General features: G+C 41.3%; 4 long non-coding RNA genes across 4 annotated transcripts; 3 read left to right on the forward strand and 1 right to left on the reverse strand.

Annotated features, from left to right (window-relative positions):
• Positions 1–577: 577 nt before the first annotated feature.
• On the reverse strand, positions 578–2,405 carry LOC124687895. The gene is made up of 2 exons (XR_006998342.1): positions 1,669–2,405; positions 578–847 (listed from the first exon to the last, which is right to left on the reverse strand). It is a non-coding gene; the product is annotated as an uncharacterized LOC124687895 (long non-coding RNA).
• Positions 2,406–9,273: 6,868 nt separating this feature from the next.
• On the forward strand, positions 9,274–11,134 carry LOC124687896. Its single transcript, XR_006998343.1, has 8 exons — positions 9,274–9,368; positions 9,535–9,582; positions 9,768–9,825; positions 9,952–10,032; positions 10,137–10,314; positions 10,523–10,580; positions 10,677–10,748; positions 10,948–11,134. It is a non-coding gene; the product is annotated as an uncharacterized LOC124687896 (long non-coding RNA).
• Positions 11,135–11,361: 227 nt separating this feature from the next.
• Positions 11,362–15,163, forward strand: LOC124687897. The gene is made up of 3 exons (XR_006998344.1): positions 11,362–11,735; positions 13,226–13,342; positions 14,845–15,163. It is a non-coding gene; the product is annotated as an uncharacterized LOC124687897 (long non-coding RNA).
• A 1,126-nt stretch (positions 15,164–16,289) lies between these two features.
• On the forward strand, positions 16,290–17,918 carry LOC124687898. The gene is made up of 2 exons (XR_006998345.1): positions 16,290–17,047; positions 17,617–17,918. It is a non-coding gene; the product is annotated as an uncharacterized LOC124687898 (long non-coding RNA).
• Positions 17,919–19,865: the final 1,947 nt, after the last annotated feature.

The raw sequence follows: 19,865 nt of genomic DNA on the forward strand, positions 1-19,865 counted from the left end.
GGCATGTAGTTGCAAGCATTTGGGGATGAGCACGAGCCAGCATGGATTGAGCCGTCACTTACTGGTATGTTATCTTTTCCTGTAGCGTATCAAGATCTCTGTTCATGTTTGCTGTACTTAATGGGTAGATCCGAATCAAGGTTGTCGGGCCAAAGAAATTGAAGTGAAAAAGATAGAGGGAGAAAGCAGTTATAATATCTTTGGAATATACCATACCGTGGTTGCGAACCGAAAACTGAAACAAAAAGGTTCATTTGGGTGAAATTACACGCTGGTACCGCGGTTGCTAACTGAGATCCGAAGCAAAAAAAAAAAAAAAAAAAAAAACTATGCAGTAGCTTAAAATCTATCAGTCGATAATTAACTGACATACATGTAATTTGCTTTATCAGTGGTCTCTCCATCACAGTCTCCCTACCCAGAATCTGTAAACTAAATTAATTAGGTGGTTTTAGTCATGTAGATGGCCTGAAATTGAGAGATCACAACCGTGAGGCGTAGATTCATTGAGCTGAACCCTAGCGTTGCCGTGCCATGGCACATATTTTCAACAACAATGGTAACAGCATAAAAGCAGGGTACAGGAAAAAAATTATATACTCGTGCAGTGTACACATGATAACACAATATAGAACAAATAGCTGGAAGGAGTGGTTCTCAGGTATATGCCTTTTCTGTCGCTTGAAAACTGACAGAGAGCTAAGCATTGGCCATATACCCCTTCTATTTAAACAGAGTGCATTAAGCGACTTTAGCTCTTCAGCTCCAGCATATAACTTTTGAATGGACTAACCATTACCGTGAGCTGCAGATTTTTTTAGTTAAGCTCCTGAATACGACCTTGGACCTGCAATTTGCTTTATGTGGTTAGCTCTGAGCTCGTGCGTTTTAATAGAAATAATCAAGCAAAATCGATTCTGAGTAGTTACCATATAGAAGTACTTAAATAGGAAGAGTTTCATTTATGATGGCATCAATATATAGGAATAGATGCAGCACCGTCAACTTGCACTTGCTATCCTGATATATCTGGGATCAGCTACATGCGATGGTACAACCATAACTTGCAGCATTTTTTTTTCTCGAACACACGCCTAGACGTGCATCATTATATATTAGAGAAAACCGCTGAGAAGGCGGGAGCATACAAAGTTATAGAAAGGCTACCCGAATTTGAGAGAAACAAAACGAGAACTATACAGGTGACTACAAGCAGCTAACTTTGGTACAACCTTAACTTGCGGCATTTTTTGTATAGCTTGAACAGCAACACACCATGCGGCGCACTTGTAAGAAGTAACCGTATTTCCTAGGTTTGATGAACTGTAGTTCGTCACCGTAGCATGAGGTTTTAGCAAGGCAAACTGAGCTAGGATATACTCGATTATTGGCACTGTATTTAGGTTGCAGGGCAAGCCAGATATCCTCACCAAGTGAGTAGCGGCAACACTTAGACTTAACATATAACCACCCAGTGTGAATCCAAAGCACACAACACAAAGGGGACATATGACATGGAAACTTAAAGATAAAGCGAACCCCCTGGTGACAAAAGCACAAAGAATAAAAACATTAAGCAACAGGCTAAAACAATTTCTACATAGAGAACATAAGAGCTAAGAAAATAAACACACACTGAAAACTTGAAAAGTAGGGAAAAATAAGTACCTATCTGAAAACACGCGCGTGTAAGGAGCAACGTCTACAGATGGGTAAGCACCTCTTGAACAATCATTCCCTGTACTTAAGTTGGTCTCAAGATAATTTAGGGAAGAAAAGTAAATCATATACCTCAGAATCTTAGGTAAAAAAGATAATTTGCATGAGGTGTCTCAGTTTAGCAACGGCAGCCTGAATGCATTTTTTGAGTCAATTATAGTAGGGGGAAAGGAGAAAATATATTTGCATTAAACCAAGTGATAACCTGTCACCTCGTCGACACAGGTATATCTAGCTTGACTTTACTCCCACATGTTAGAAACCAAGTCAGAGAAATAATACATGCCTTTGAGCATGGCATACAAAGAAATATGATGTCCCGAAAGCATAGTATAGCATTGACATTATATATTCTTGACATGTAATACACAACATGCAAGATTGTACAGAAGAATTAGTCAGAAGATTTTTCTTGTACTAAAATAGGAAACAAATACCAACCACTTTGTGAACTTAAACAACTAATCATGCTTACGTAACCAGGGTATATACTCATCGCAAAAAATTATATGAAGTAAACCAATAATGTATTCATGGTGCTTGGTAACATTTTGGCCCATGTAGATCAACGTAAAAATACTTAGTATATTGTACGACATACTGTCTGTGATACCACCGATAGCTGAAACTTGTCTGTCTGTGCCGATCTGCTGAGTATATCAGGTGTAAACCAGAAACTCTATGTACCTGGGAAATGTATGCCCTGAAGCGTCTCCAATAGAGTAACAACACAGAACATGTAGGTGAGAAAGAACCCGACTGATAGAATAGAAACCACACAATGCAAGGATGAGGTTCAGCTGCATTAAACACAAAACATACTCGAGCAAGGACCTGCTCCCCATCCTCACCGCGGCCAGCTGCTGCCGATCGCATGCTTGCCCAGGTGTGGCGAGCAGCGGGGGCTACGAAGTTAAGATTGAATTGCTGCCCCAAGAAATTGCAATCAAATGGGATAAGTGGCGACAACACACAATGAATTCCTTGATCCTATTGTATCAATTTTTTATCACATTAAGCAAATACTCCAATGACATGAATCTGAACATTGTAAGCTTGTGAAGAAATAGAATGCACACACCATCAAACTTCACTGAATCAGCCTCTATGCTCTAATACATGTTCACAATAACCTAATACCAATAGCAGAAGTTTGGTTCACTATCTCCTTATATTTCTCTACACTTGCAGCTCAACAAAACTCCTCTGAACTCAGCTCGCTGATAATTAGCAAGGGAAAATTAGCTCGCCTAGTAAAATTGTGCCATAAATGTGAAGACGTAACACGTAGCTGGCAAGATGGGGCTACAGACCTTCAATGATCACATGGCAGAACGGAGCACGCAAAGCGGAAGGACCAGTCTAAGCCAATGGTGGCATATCTCCAGACTCCAAGTGTGCCACTCAAGTCTACCTCTGTCAACAACTGAAGGCTATAATTAACTAAAGGTTTATCAAATATATGGATCAACATCAAGGGAATACAACAATTAACTAAAGCTTTAGCAAATTTGTGCAGCTATGATTAAATCAAGACATCACCAAAACAAAGCTTCAACACGGCTGCACTACACATATTTGTACGGCTATGCCCGAACTGAAACATTACTAAAACTTGTATTGATAAAGACGAAGACAAAGGTAGGCGAATGCAACACAGGAGGCAAAAATAGGCCATTGGAGCTATCTTTGTTGAGACGATGGAGTCCAAAGTGTGTGGCAGCTGACCATGTAAAGGAATAATATAATAAGACAAAGGCAGGCCAAAGCGCCCGAAATTAAAAACAAAAAATTTCCTTATTTAGTGCCAGTGTAAATCCAAATGCGAGCCTTATTTTATGAACTTTTTAGTTTTCAGGTGGAGTAAGAAACTGAACCCTGTATCCCGGGGCTAGAGGAAGATCCATAGGTAAACCAAAAAAAAAAAAATCATTTCCACAAGCACCTTCTGCTAACTTTTTTAGTATATCTGTACAAATAATAAAAAGAGGTACCAACTACTCATATTGTTATTTAGTAAAGAACCATAGAGGCAACTACTCATATTGTTCAAAGTTAAATTTTAACACTGGAAATGTAAGCAAACTATTCAAGTATGCAGAAATCAGAACCATCATCAAATACAAGACATGAGGCAAGACTGGAGCAAAGCTACAAAATAAGAGATGCAACACATGAGGCAAGAGTGGGCCATTGGAGATACCTTTGCTGAGACGATGGAATCCAAAGTGTCGGGCAGCTAACCATGAAAAGGAAGACTGTAATAAGAATAATGACCATACTTTCAGTTTGAAATATTAACAAAATCACCTAAAACGATAGAGAAATGGAAGATCCATCAGTTCAGTATTATCCAGTTGATAGAGCCCACATTTATGTATGATCTAGAACACAAACAATCAATGATTTTGGCAACCAATAATCATATCTAGGTTACAACCAGGTAAATCAGGACTGAAAATAACCTGAGATGAGGGGAATGGTGAAAGAGATGTGCTATTTGTCTTTGCAGTCAAGGGGGACAAAAGGTTGGGGAGCAACGATGGCGAGAGAGGCGCAATTAACCCCAAATACATTAGATACCAAACAATAATAAATGCATCTTTTTCCTCCAAACACACCTGAACCAAAATAGACAGAGAGTGAAATTAGATCGACATGAATTTTATCTTCAAAAGAATATTCAAATTTACATTATAACACACACGCCATCACGTGTGGGCCGTGTCAACAGATTAATGGAGGATCTTAAATCTCATGAATTAGTATCATATAGTTGGAACACTTCTAGAGGTAAAAAAGCTTTTGAGGTTATTTACCTTGAACATCATCGACTAAAATTTGTTGGTGTCCTTGAGCATGCTTTACTTTGTTTCTTCCATGCAAGGAATATTGGAAGATGAACCATGACCCGCATAGAATAAATTGGAGAAAAAAGAAATTGATCTCCATCTGCGTGACATAGTTCCCTACCTAGAGATGCCCTACCTCACGAGTTAATCATCATAGTTGCGAGGTACATCAACCTAAGTAAGTAAACACTCACGAGAGGTTTGCAAATAGATGTTTTTTTGTTTTTGAATATGAAGGAATCAAACTTCATGTAACATCAAGGCAACTTAATCAACCTTAAATTTTGCAACCAAGCTGATTCAAGTGCTACTTATTCTCAACTAAAATTCAAACTAATGCGAGAGCTACTTATTTATATGAACCAGATCAAGAGAATTTATATGCTTATTCATATTTTCAAAACTAAGAACCATTATGTGTACAAAGAAGTAACCGACGTGGAATGGGGAACTAAAAATATCCTTCACCTGAGCTTGATTCATGCACAACTTGGTCCTGATCAGCAACCCCTCACCTCCCTTTTGACCTCCTGCTACATCGATGACAATTATGATTATCCTCCAACATCGCTAATCCTATTAGACTGTAAAATGTACAAACAAGTCAGAAATTGTTCTAGTAACAAACTACAATACAGAGAGCCAGCATATAGATAGGAAGAGCTCATAAAGCTCGTAAGTGAAGAAATAATAACATAAAAGTAAAATTATAATTAGGTAATTTCTGAACATAACCATTCATTGTAATTCTTTTTATGCCCCTGAAAAAGAAAAATAGGACAAAGAAGTTTCTCAAAGGGGATCCCCATAAATTGGAGAATGCAAAACTTGTACAAAATAACAACCATGATTCACGAATCTTAATGATTGAATTACCGGATTGTAATTCATGTTATTGACCAAACTTAAACATTCATATAGATGTGCATGCTCTCATCTACTGTCTATACCTGACCATACTGTAATATAAACTTCAGAAATATAAGTTCAATCTTTGTCAGAAGGCCTTGATGCAAACATCAGCAGAAATAGAGAGAATATGTCAGGTATAGACATTATATTTCTGAAACCATATAAGTACATGTCAGCAGGTCAGAAGGCCTTGGCAGATCATTGATTGGAGTTAGAGCATACATTCATTGGGGTAGTCCATGAGGCTATCATTGATCTCCTGTGCAGATGTGTATCTGCCATATCCAGTACAGAACATATTACATAGTGAAAAATATTTAACTATATTCAAGGCAAATTATCACTTTGGAGGGAAAATTTCTGGAAAAATCCTTCACATAGAGACAAAGCATGATAATGCAAAGGTGAAGAACTGCATTTCTTAAGAAAGTATTCATAGTAGAGGTATCTGGACAACCGTCTACCTTTAGGCATATAATGTAGTGCAAGGATGGGTATAATCGATTGGGAATCAACAATATACATGGTCTCCTCAACTAACCTTACGTGGCCATATTGTTCACATGAAGAAAGGATAGCTATGTGAACTCTGAAGTAAAAAATTCAGTAACACGGAAATAGAAGTAGAACAATAGTGAAAACCCGTACCAATCAGGTTTATTGGTGACAGATAAAATCCCTCAGCGACATCAAAGGTGGGGTTTGCCGCACGAATCCCTACCATGGATACCACACCTGCAGTATGTGCCCCTTCGAGATCTTGGGTACCTTGCTATTCTTCCATCGACTTTGGGTTCCTTGTGTGACTAAGCTGCGGGTCGATATGAAGAATGCATTAATTAATAAAAAATTATACTGAAGGTAATTGATACAAATGCTACCAGCACTAGTGGCAGCTTGTTTTTTCCTTTCTTTAGTTAGCGAGAACTATTATATATCTATCGACATCCTAATTAAAACATTTTATCTACTGTTTCAAGTTTTATAGAAACCAAAAGGCAAAATAGACATGACCCGCTGCAATTAAATGTTGGCAACTATAGTTCTTCTGGTACCTAGAAACATGGATACGTTCAATCTAACAGCAGAAACAAGATTTGTCCGTGAAAAAAATATCTAGTACTTACTAAAACCCATAGGTACATGAAAAATTCAGTAGATGAAACTGCTTAAATTTTAAACCTGTTTTATGATTGACAAACGAAGGGCACCTGCAAATCTGGATGGTAGTTGTTGGAAAACATGTAGCCGCTTCAAATCACGTCTTGTTGAATCGTTGGCTGAAACCATATCATCCCAAAATTAGCAGCTCCAGATCATCTCCCACGGTATTGATTTCATAAACCTAGTGTAAAACATGACGTGAGTGCTCAAGTTTGGTTGAATTGGAGCCAAGCAGAAGGGTGATGTATAACTAACATGTATCCATGTCTTGGAGTGCCAGTGGAATTTGCACCGTGGTTGGTTTCCTCAGTACCTTGTGCGCCGGCAGGGATGGAGGGAGAGCAGGCCAAAAACTGCAAGAAATCCACAATACCTTGTGAGCCGGCTGGCAGGGAGGGAGAGCAGGCCAAAAACTGAAAGAAACACACAAGTGCATGCCTACAAACATGCATAAATTGACTCTTTGAATATAAAGAAGCAGTTCATATGTGATCAAATAGAACATAGATTTTTTAAGATCTTTCATGATATATAAACAGGTATGTAGACAAATACAAATATTTCTGAGAAGCTACAATATGTACATATGCAATTTGCAACTATTTCTCAAAAACAGACAAGAACCAATCATGACCAGATAGCAACCAATCTGATGGGAGGAGTAATATACTGCAGGTTCTGGCCAGAGTCGGGTAGACTGCCATGTGCTTCGTGTCCTCCATATCTTTGAAATCTCATATGCGTTGAGGAAAAACCAAGAGGTGAATCAATTCGATTCCAGCCTCGTGAACAACAGAATCATCTAGATCCAATAGGGGATTAACAAAAAAAGGCTTTACCTTCATCTATCACCTCATGTGGAGTACCGACACGCTCCTCCGGGCGACAAGACAGCGCGTGGCGGCAGCTCCAGGAACAGGCGACACTACTGCCGCAGGCCATCGTTCTGCTGGCGGGCTTGACGTCGAGGATCAGCAGTCCGTACTCCTCCTGCCGTGGGGGCTCGACGTCGTGGCGTAGCAGGCCGTGCTCCTCCCGCCGGGCGGGCTCGGCGTCGTGGCGCAACAGCTCGTGCCCCTCCCGGCGACGCCCGCCGCAAAAGAGGAGCGCCGTCCGCCGACGTCGCCGGTCTCATCTTGCCGCTGCACGATGAGGACGGACGTGGCTGGAAGAACCGGTCCCCAGCCGACTATCACTCTTGACAAGGAGAGAGCCAAACATGGTGAAGGCACGGGGAGGAGAGAGGGGCGGAGGAGAAGGAAGGTGGCGGCGATGGGAGCTGGGAGATCGGTGGAGGAGGGGATTGGGCATGGGCAAGAGGCAGGGGATTGGGAAGTTGGACTGCGCGAGGCGATTGGGGGTTAGTGGTTAGGAAAGGCCTACTTTACCCCTACAGATGGAGATATTTTTCAGGGGCTGATGCCACGCCTGACCAAACCAACCAAATCCCACCCACAGCGACCGACGAGCGGACCCGACCAAAGGTGGGACCCATAAGCAGTCTCAGCGGGTAACATATGGCCATTGCATAACTTTATCTAGGAGGAGAACCAACTCAGCTCAGAACGCACGGACGAGATGTGTTTCATGGGAAGATCCGACGGCTCAGAAGCTTAGATCGCTGTGAGAGCCCCATGGGGGTGCAACAATTATACCTTTAGAGTCCTAATGCTAGTGCTATAAATTTGGTCTTTACAAAACATCTAAAGTTATATATGATGCCCCCCATAGGGGGCCTCACAGGGCATCCACGTTCCGCCACAAGGCAAGCACGGGCTGGGCAGTTGCCTCTTTTTGTTTCCACCGATTGGGCCACTTTCCATGTATTTATTGGTTCAGCTGTGGGAAAAAAAAATAGGAAGAAGGGAAAAAAGGTCACGACCATCCAAACCCTAGCCAATCCCCTACCTGCAGCTTGCATCACGATTTATTCCTCCCCTTCTCGCCGCCGCGCGGCCACCACTCCATGAGCTCGCCAGGGCGTCGCCGGTGGAGCGACGAGGCGGGAGAGGCGCCGCTGGTGGAGCGCAGCGCGCAGGGGAGGCGCACCGGTCGAGCGCGCCACGGGCGCGCAGGAGAGGCGCCGGCGATGGAGCGCAGCACCGGGGGAGCGGCGCGCCGGTGGAGCGACGACGTCGATGGAGCTGAGCACCCCGACGATCGTGGCCAGCGGCGAGGCGCCCTTGCGCTATACGGCCACGACGGACAACCGGGTGCCACCAAAGAGATGGAAACGAGGACGACCTGATGAGGTACGGCACCGCTGATTCGTGCCCAGATTTTAATGGGTTGTTGCCATCACTGGAGCCGGCAAGCGGCGGGGGATTTGATGCTTTTGGGCCGTTGCTGCGTTTCTTTCTCCTCACTGACACCCCGATACCCTTTTTGCAGGAAGAACATGGACATACGGCGGTCCGGAGATGGACGAGGACGCCGAGCCGTGTAGAGCCGCCACTGATTCAGCACTCAGGACATCCCTGCGGCCATGCCTCAAGTGATCCGGCAAGGTCCGGAAATGTCCTCCCGCAGTGTTAGAGGCAGGACCTCAATGGTGCATCACTTGGAACTTGAGAGAGCAAGTGCGCCTTCTAGACCTGCAGATTGATACAAACAATTAATTGACTGTGGATGATTTGTGCAATGGTTTGTGGTTACTGGTTTGTATTTCGCTTTCTCACTCAGTCGAGAGACCATGGATGAATTGCAAGAATGAACCAGATGGTGAGCTTGATTTTATTCTATGCGATGTCCAGAACTTTATGGGACAATTAATCGCGTAGTTATATATGTTTTACCCTGTCTTATTTTGGACCAGGATTGCTAAATCTAATATATTCATTGATCATCTATGATGGTCCTTAACACTGTTCTTTTGCTGATATTTCAGGGCATGCTCTTCTTATAAATATGATGACCATTGACAATTATCTCTTGGGTAGGTTATCAGTTTGAATAAAAAAACAATTTATAGCCATGTAGTCAATTTGTCCCTGTAAAAATTCGATTTGCTCAGTTTAACTTGAGGTTGTCCTTTCAAATTAAAATTCTGTTGATTGAAAAATGAACTTCTGTTGACTCAAAATGTGTTACTGTTTCTGTTATTGCTATTGTTTCCAGCAGCTATTCCTATTCTGGTGTATTCTAGATGAAGCAGATTTGATGAAAAAATTATATCCAGGTGATTTGCTTTTCCACTACTCATCTATCCTTATTCTTACATTATTAGTCAGCATAGCAACTGTCAGTAGCTTTTCCACTACTCCTCTATCCTTATTCTTACATGGTACTGTGGGTTCTTCTGTAGAATGTGTTGAGACGCATTATGGAGAATCATTCCGAAGTGCAAGATTGTTTATGTTATGCAATTATAAATTTATAACAGGAGGTATTGCATCGATAAGATCCTTTTTTGTTTGTTCTGCACTACTTTGCATTTAACTACTTCACTTTGCATTTAACTGCTATGTTTGGATCTGTTTTTGTTTGCAGATTTAAGCTTCACGGTTCCAGTATTTCATCTCTTCAATAATTTCCTTTGGACAAATTAGTATCCCTATCTTTCCCCTTCAGTGGCTACTTATTTAAAGAGCCAATGCTGGTAGTTAGTTTTGGCTTTGGGAAAGATCATGTGCCATCGCCACCGCACCTATTGCCAGCGCCTAGCAAGGTACCTTCCCAAGTCCCAAGTTTTGCTCTCCTCATGGTTGCTTGTTGTGTTTGACCATGCGCGCTTCGCTAGCTGCTTGATGGCTGGTGTGCTGATGTTGATATGCTAGCTTTGTTGTAGCCTACTAGGTTGTGATTGGTGTTGCTGGTATTTTACTTGAGGTTGCATGATCCACGATCGATTTATGGTTTGGGTGATCTGGTTATAGATTTTGGCGCTTGGCATACGGAGCACGACCCGCCGCATTTCCATGGCATTGAGACGAGGTGATCCTCTCTTCCTCCTTAATTATCCTTTGACCATATTTTTATTTAATCCCCATAAATCTCATCTATATATGATATTTGATCTGTTTCCACAAGGTGTGTGAGAATAATCCAAAGAGGCCGCACTACACAATTAATCTATGTGATACTTGAATCTGCAAGCTCTAGGTGAGTACCTACTCTATTTGATTTCTTCGTGTGAATTATTGTGGATAGAGCTAGAAGAAATCAAAAACTTATTAATTTGTAATTATGCAATGCTGAAAGGGGAGGCTACAGGGTTCCGCCTCTTCTAACCCAACCCCTCATGGTCAAAGTTGATGAAATAATCTATGCGAGTGTTCTTACCCTGTTTAGGAAACTGCAGGTTGTCAAGGAAGCGATTGTAAAAACTTGGTGGATACGGCGCTGCTAGACGAGAGACAGTTAGGAAAGCAGCCCATTGTCTAAATTTAATAAAAGGAGGCTGCTATGACAGCGGTATCTCTCTTTTCTAATTGAACTATGCAAGCTCAAATATTCGTTTTTTGCTACTAGTGAGTTTCTTCAAAGACCATCAGGATCTCTCTCAAATGTACGGGAAAAATCTAATCTTTGTTTGTGCAGATCCGTTTTAATCTGCTTACAAGGTAATTGATGCATATATGCTCAGGGACTTAAATTTGTTCATGTAACCGAGTCCGGCTGTTCCTACTTTTTGTCTACATATACAAAACAGAGTCACTGATGCCTAGAGTATTCCACTCGACAATCTGCTGCCAAGATAAGTGCCAGGTTGACCTCAAGACAAAAACTTATTCTGAACTGGTTGACTTGAATATCTGGGAACACGAGGTGTGTGTCCAATTTTTTAGGGTCTATCTATTGTCTGTCATCATCTTCTGGGGTGCTTAATCTTGGCATTTCTTTGCAGAAAACTAAGTTTTTCTATACTATTGTCATCACAATATTTAGCCCCGACCAATGCTATTGGTTCTCTTCTTGTGTAACTTGTCGTAAATATCTCCCCAACTACACATTTTTTGTTCTGTACTTGTGGTGTAAAGAAACACTGACATATTGGTAAACTCTGTTGGTAATTTGACTTCAAATTTGCTTATATGGCTTAGGATCAATGCGACAACCTTGGATTCATAAGGTGTGCTCATGTTTTAGGTTTGTACTCTTCTATGATGTTTTTCAGTTATTTTTTATCAACTTCTCCTGGTGCTTCATGTAATTCACATAGGTAACAAATATTCTAAATTCTGAATGATACATATAAGTATCAAATAATCTTATTATCTGGTGTCTTAATTGTGTTAGTATTTACTGAATTTTACTGAATTTTCCGGAGAGTAGCTTTTCTTAGCAAACCTAAAAAAAATTATGCAAGATAGTAAACGCGGTTTATTTCAGTGATGCATATGCTATTTAAGATTCAATCGCTGTGACCTGAAACTGATGGGCTTTATTTAAGTGTTTGGTTTATAAGAATATACTATTTCAGAATCAAGGTAGAGAGATAAGCACGCAGTGTCTGGATTATGCAATTTCCTTTTTTTCCCTTACAAAATGCTTAGTCCTATCCATGATTGTTGACAGTGCAGGTTTGTGCAGGCTGACCGCCTGGTAGTAGAAGGATAGTGCAAATATTTTAATATGGACAATCTTCTCTAGACAGTGGACACATTGTAGATTCTTTCCTCTGTCCGTTCAGATGGAGCCTCAAATTTAACTGAGGCAGATAGTTCAGACCGTCTGTTGGGTGTTGATAATGCAGACTGATCACCTGGTGGTCGAGCATTCTACTTTCTTGACATAAGTGCACTGTAGAAAAATCATAACTCATGCTCGCTGTTAGCGTAGATGTGAAGAGCTCTTTTGGTTTTCATATCTATCTCATTTTGCCTGATTGCCTAGGTAATACAACATTTTCAAACAGGCTTATAACATTTGTGTTATCTTCTCAGTTACAAAGCGTGGAAAACCAGTGATTGTCCCCTATAATCACTCTAGCACAAGAAATTTCTGAGGTTGTTTTCATTAAATAACTTGTGCAATATAACTAAAAGGACCCATTTGGACCAATGGCTAGCTTTCAGGGAAGTTTTTTTTTCTCGAAATGGGGGTTTTAGGGAAGTTGGAGTAATTATTTTTGTTCCCTACCAACGAGGAAATTCCCTCATTCTAATTGGTGAATTAAATGCATCTCTAAATTTTTTTACATGGGTGAGCTCTTCTAGCACAGATAATTTGTTTACCTCAGACCTTTTTTAGTGCACCAAAATCATGTGTTCGACAATTTTAGTGTTTCCCTAGAGGCTTTCTTTATAATTTTACATGATTGCTTTCTTGCTAGATTTTGTTGTTCCATCCCAGTCATGGTTTTAGGGATATTCGTTAATTTTCACTGCTTTTTCTTTATGAAAGTTCAGTATTCATTGGATGGATGATCCCGCTGGGCGCTCTTGCTTATGAGCCAAGCTATGACTGCTAATACTGGTCATGTTAATTTCATTGCATGGATACACACCAGGAGATGTGACCTAAGAGGAACTCGCTCACATATAAGTTTGAGGGCAATGATGCTATCAACATACTATTCTTGTTTTTGTTGTGCTGCAATTGGTTTTCTCACCCCGATTGTTTTGAATTCCAAGCAGGGACAAGCTTTTCGGCGGTGGATTCCACAATGAAGAGAACAACTGGACCATCTCTAATGGTGCGCTCAATGGCAACATGGAGCTTCTACGTCTGATGCGCCATTTTTCCTTACTGAGGTTTGTCTCGATCTGGTTTAGGTCGTATATTGCATATATACATACTATTGGTGTGATCCTTCTTCTCCAATTCTTTTCATGTCAGTAATTTATCTGAGAAGAGCATGTTGTCTTTATGTGTTAGAAACTAATTTCATTACCATTCGGTTTCTTATCATACTCTACCTCAAGCTTAGTTCCTTTCAAAATCTGCTGTCCCAACTTTTGTTCAATTTGTTGTTCCTCTGTGTAATCCTGAGATAAGCACTTTCAAAGTACACCAGTCGATGAAATGAACACTGTAATCTTCCATCGATGAAATGAAAGCTGCACACATGTCTGACTGGTTTGGTTTTAACTTGTGCACATTCAGTTTACAGTAGTTAAGTAGCATGTCAGCCCATACCATTGTATGTAAGTTGATCAGTTTTCTCCTCCACATGCTTACCTTTCACCTAGCTCGTTTTTCTAAATTACAGCTAAGCTGTGTAATAATAATGTCCAGTCTATTGTTTCTTTCACGCATGCAATTTTTATTGTGTGAATCTCAAAGTGATGAACTAATGGACAGTTATTTTCAAAGTGACACCATTTCGATATCTTATCAATTATTTGACACACAATCAAGACACAGACCATCAAAAAGACAAACCCAGAAAAACATGAGTGTTTATATCAAATCAGTAGAGGAAAACGTACCGATCTGAAGGAGGCTGTGGCGGCCATGTCGCCGGTCAAGATGGCCGTGACTGCCACCTTGATGGCCACCGCCGGAAGAGCATGGAAGCCCTGCCGAAGCTGCCCCATCTGCTTAACCACTCCACCGCCTGCAAGTTCACCCTGAAGAAGAATGGGTGCGTTCCGTGAGTACAGCGCGGCCACACTGTCGTCGGCATCCACCACACACATATGCTGCAGCGGAACAAGCAGCACCGCTCTGCTTGATAGTCACTGAGGCAGAGCAGCGAGGGGATATGGTGGCCAACCGCGCGCATGTGCTTATCGAGGAAGAGCATCAAGGGGATCTAGTGGCCAACCGCACCATGGACTGAGGCTCACAGTGGCCATAGCTCTGTTCCAAGCTGGGGTGGAGATGTAGTACGGGGGGAATCATGGAACATGGAGCTTGTCCTTTTGCTCGGGAGAGAGAAAGGGGATGAAATGGAAGGTAGGTGGCGAGAGAAAACACAGAGAGAGGAATCTTCTGTCCTAGACTATCTGAATACTGATATAGACTTCTGCATCGATCAGTGATGCCAGTGAATTATGGGAGAACAAATGGAACCCATTCACCACTGAGTTCATTGGCTTGATCCCCCTTTCTTTCACCCATTTATACTTGCACGTTGGAGTGTTTACAGCTGACGGTTACGGTGCATTATATAACAAGATGACTTTAAATCTCAATTGCAATAAAAGGCCATCCAATATAGTTTGCTGCATGCAGAATTTACATGCAAGATGATTTTTCTCCACCTTGAATACGTATTATTAAGCTTTGCTGATCCTCAAATTTTATCCAGGTTGAAAGATATTTAACCTTTTAAAGGGAGGAGCACGGAAAGAAACTTCTCAATTTGGTATCATCACATTGAGTTTGACAGATCTGGAGAGAGCTTCGAAGGTGCTGCCGTGTTTTTGTTGTTTTGCTAGCTGTTGGCGTTGTATTTCAAGAAAAAAGGAACACAAGCAGAATTTTTATAGTTGAGATTGTTTCTAGATTTTGTTGTGCTGATTTGAGAGAGATATAGAGGATAAAGATATTTGGTAGTTTGGGGAACTCATTAAAATATGTATCGTTGGAATTTGCAGATTCATAAATTTAGTGAGGCCATTGGAGTGGATTATCAGGGGCATCAGCATATACTTTGAAATAGAGAACATTGGCTAAATGTTCTTGGAGCGCTTGAAAGATATCATTTATGCAATTATTATTTTTCTTCAGAATCAAACTATTTTCTGATTGCTGAGTGGGTTCACTAACTTGCTATGCAGCTGGTCGAGATTGTGCTTTCAGCTATGGTTCTATTTATCCTTAGGAAAGTGCCACCAAAACGTGAAATCACACAGTACCATCCTATCCATTAGAGCAGGCTTGGCTTGTACAGAGAATTTTTTTACAGAGTTTATATAGCATGGTAAATACAGGAATGATAAAGTAGAAATCAAGGCGCTTGCCCAGGTTTTATGTGAGGAAGCCTTTAGAATTTAAGGTTACTGTTATGTGAGAAAGAAGGAAAGAAAAAAATTGCAACATCTCTCTCTACAGGTCTAGAAATTGTAAGTTATCTATGTAATAATAATAGTAATACCTTTGTTCTTCTCTGTGCGTAATCTCTATAGCCCTGTACACGTTTCTTTGTTCTTTGACCGCTTTTCCCTGTTCCACCTTTCTGGTGTGTTAGCTGTATTTTAGGAGTCCATGGATGCTGTGTCAGTATGAACCAAACTCGATCATCAGTTATTCGCTGGAGAGCTGCTGCATATACCCAGTACCACACCTGCAAAACTGAAAGTTTGAAAGAGAAAAACATACGGACCGTTTGCTCTGCGTCAGTGGAGTGAACCATTATACATGGCCGTTGTGGTGGCAACCAGGGCGGCAGTGACTCGCGTGGTCGGGATGGATGCCACCTGCTGTCTTGAAAATGCGGTCTGGCTAAGCCACCATGCACGCGATGACCCTCGCCGTGGAGCCGTACTGCGGAAGAGCGGCTGCATATGGAGCAGTGGAGGAGCAGAGCATGGATACACTACAACAAGAACCCCTCTATTGCAATACATACTTAGCAACGGCCTAGATATTCGTTGTAAATTTTTATAGTAGATACAGATGATGTATGCGTTGGAGGTTATTCCGTTGTCTGCTCTACATATTGCAGATGATAGAAATAGAAAAGAGGCCGGCCCACTGACCACGTCTTGTACATAATGTATCTAGTCACCACCCATCAGGGGATCCCCATCCACAAAATCACAACCGCACCGAAAGTTCTGCTCCTCGCCTCCTGTAACCTAGCCGCCTCCCTCCTCTCACACAAGGAGCCATGGCCGAGCATGGTCTCCCTCGCCGGTGACACGGCTCAGGTTTGGACCTCCCACCCCTCGCTTCCCATAGATAGGATTCAATCAAGGACAACTCGATGAGATGAATCGACCACAGGTTCGCGTACCATGAAATTCGGATCAAGAACACTTCCGATGCGGCCAAGATGGATTTGGAATAATCCGCGATGTTGTAGTTTCTAGAAGAAACGTGTCGATGAGATGAACCTGGCGGAGAAAGGGCTCGACAAAGATTCAGGTTTAAGGATTAATTTCTCTATTCCACATGTCAAACCCCTCTCTCATTATCCCTTTGGCTTGATCTGTGTTCGTCAGTTTTCCAGGATTTTTGTCCATCCGTCCCCATTCATGTGGACAGCAGCTCATCATGTGGAGGAATACTTTTCTTGTTTAGATTGGTTAGACGAGGAGCGTCATAGAGTCTTGCAATGTTTCCATCTCGTGGTTTTCCAAGTTAACTGTATTGGACGTGTTAGAGCTGACATTATCGATGCAGGTTAATGGTCACTGACTAATGGAATTTGCCAGATATCTTCCTTTTGCTTGACAGGGTGCGGAACTGCGGAAGAGTCAGCAACAATGGCATAACTTCATTGCTGTGCGGTAGTGCTACCACCAACAAATTTTTGGTCTTATTAGGGAATGTACCAAGAATATGAGGTATAGCTCTCACGGTGATTTCCAATCACCATCTCCCACGTCTTTGTCACTTTCAGTATTCTTAGTGCACCAACTAGACTACCAAATGATAAGTACTCCTTTTCGCTAAATCATACTGTCCCTATGTTTCACTTGATGATTACTTCTGTCAGCCAGTGCCCTGCGATTTATGTACTACTACTTGTATTCTTTACCTCGAGCTACTCCTGTTATCGCAAGCAAGACATGAGTGATACAGTATTGACCATTGTATTAATTAGTTAGTTACGAAATTTTATCCTCTGTTAGATGGACAATCTACTTATACCTATCAGATTAACTGTTTTGCTTTATGATACAGTATTGACCATTCTGCTGATTAGTTAATTAAAAAGTTATCCGCTGCTAGATGGACAATCTACTTAATTAAAATATTTTGATCTTTTCTTTCATTGATTTGTTCAGATCCTTCTTATCTAGTATTTTTTTGTATTTCAACCAATCGGGCAACCGCTGTGACGTGTTGGTCTGATGAGCTATATCAATGAATAGGAAAAAAGCCTTGGGCTAACTTAGCTTTGTATTTGCAGGTCACATACGTCGGCGAGAATTGCTATTTGGATATCAGCACTGGATATGGTAGAGGAAATATAAGAAATACCATATATAGACTAGGGTGGATATGATATCTTGATGTAAGATCATAAATTGTCAAATTCAGACGATTTTGATGTATTGAATGGTGTCCCACAGAGTACATAGGACTATGTAGTGTATCATATTATGATGCAAGATTGTAAAATGATTACTCTTCAGATGATTTTTGTGTATCGAATGGTGTACACTAATAAATATTCAATTATATGTGATGAAATGCATACATATTCTTTTATTTGTGCGTGATGTGGATGGTCTCACATTATTAACTTTGTTCTCGCTGAGAAAATATTTCTATCTTCTACAATGAACCAACCATCTAGTTCTGAGAATAGTATTTTCTGGAACTAAATTTTCAATACATACATGATGCATCTACCAACGGATATAGCTGTTGCTTTGATTTCGTAGCTATTTTGCAACGCCTATCCACATGGTTACCAACGCAGGTATATGCGTTGCATTGTACCTTGCAACACCCAAAAACGCAACGCATTTTTATCCGTTGGTAGAATCCCTAGCAACGCCAATATAGACATTTAGATACGCATATATGTGTTGCTGTAGATGGAGTTTTCTTGTAGTGATAGTGTATACCCGCTCCTCCCCAGTGACGAGACGCTCCTGCTGGCCACCAGCCCAGGTTCCCGCCGCCCTCCTCCTCCCTAGCCGACGATCCTGCCTGCGGACAGCCGAGGTTCCCCGCCGCCCCTCCTCCTCCCAGCCGTCGCTCCTGCCGGCGGCCAGCCCGTGTTCCCCCCCCCCCCCCCATCCAATGCCGCGGATCCGCCCCTCTTTCTACCTCGCCTACCGCTGGTGGCTGCGGTAATCGTCGGCCGAAAAGATCACCGAGACAAATCGCAAGAGAGGGGACAAATCACCAGGTCAAACTGAGGAGACGACATATTCCATGGCAAGCGAGAGAATGGGTGAGAGCAAGAGAGCGAGTGAGAGAATGAGTGAGACCAAGAGAAGAAGACAAATACAAAACACACACTGTTATTCGTGCAGTTTCACCGGATGCTTTGGCCGTTTAAAAGGATGCTCTTTTCTTTTCATATACTCCCTTCGATCTATATTACTTGATGCTAAACTAAAATCTATCTAGATCAAGTAATATGAATCGGAGTAGAGATTTTGGTCATACATGATTTTGGTTCTGGTCATGTACCTATGGTCATGTCCGTTTGTTTTCGTTCATTTTCCACCATCAGATCAGAGTGGATGGACGATTATTAAAAATACCAACCATTGTAAAACTTGAACTAAACTTAAGTGACTCTAAACTAAGATATATTCAAAGATAATACCTCATAATTTTCAACAAAGAATGCACTAAACATTAATTAAGTATGTGTTCTTTCACCACTTATTTTATTTGCCTTCAGCTTAGCCGTTTGTTAAGTTATCTTTTCTTTTGCAGGAATATCGTCTTTTCGTGACGCAACTACCTATTAGGTGTTTATTTCCTGTTGGCCATGCCATGTACTTGAAAGAACATGTTCTTTCCTTAATGATTGGTCTCTACATATGAAGTACATACCTATGCGTGTTGTTTCTACACTTCCTTTTGTAACGACTAGGTGTTGTGTCTTCTACACTTACCACTTAGTCATAATAGATTTTCATACATGGTTAGTATAGTGATTTTTTAATCATTTACAGGTGTGAACTCGGGAAACACACACCAAAGCAAGCCTTAAAATAAGTGTTTTCTACTATGTTTGTAATTTTGTGTACTTTACCTAAGTTCATCCTAAGTTTTATCGTCGTTATACAAAATGTGTATCGACACAAGTTCCACGGATCACACTCCAAGGTGCACCCCTACTGCCTATGTGGATGATGATTTCGGTGTTCCTTCCTTCTTGCTATAATATATTTTCCTCTTGATTTCATGGTTGTATATAAATGGTTGTTTCGCTTTACTATGGTTCGCTACATTTTGTAAAACCTAAAAAGATTTATTATCATTTACCACCTACACACGAGTCCCAAGGTGCAGCCCCCATGGCCTAAGTACGAGGATCATGCTGTTGGAGAAGACTAACTTGTGAGCAAAGTTATATCATATCTTTTTGCATAGTTTCTCCATCCCTCATTCCCCTCTGGCTTGCTATCAAGCTGCCTAGCAGACTCTTTGATGTCTATCTATGTTATCTCATAACCATATCTTCGTACC

Source organism: Lolium rigidum, chromosome 2 (assembly GCF_022539505.1).
Source record: "Lolium rigidum isolate FL_2022 chromosome 2, APGP_CSIRO_Lrig_0.1, whole genome shotgun sequence".
NCBI lineage: Eukaryota > Viridiplantae > Streptophyta > Magnoliopsida > Poales > Poaceae > Lolium > Lolium rigidum.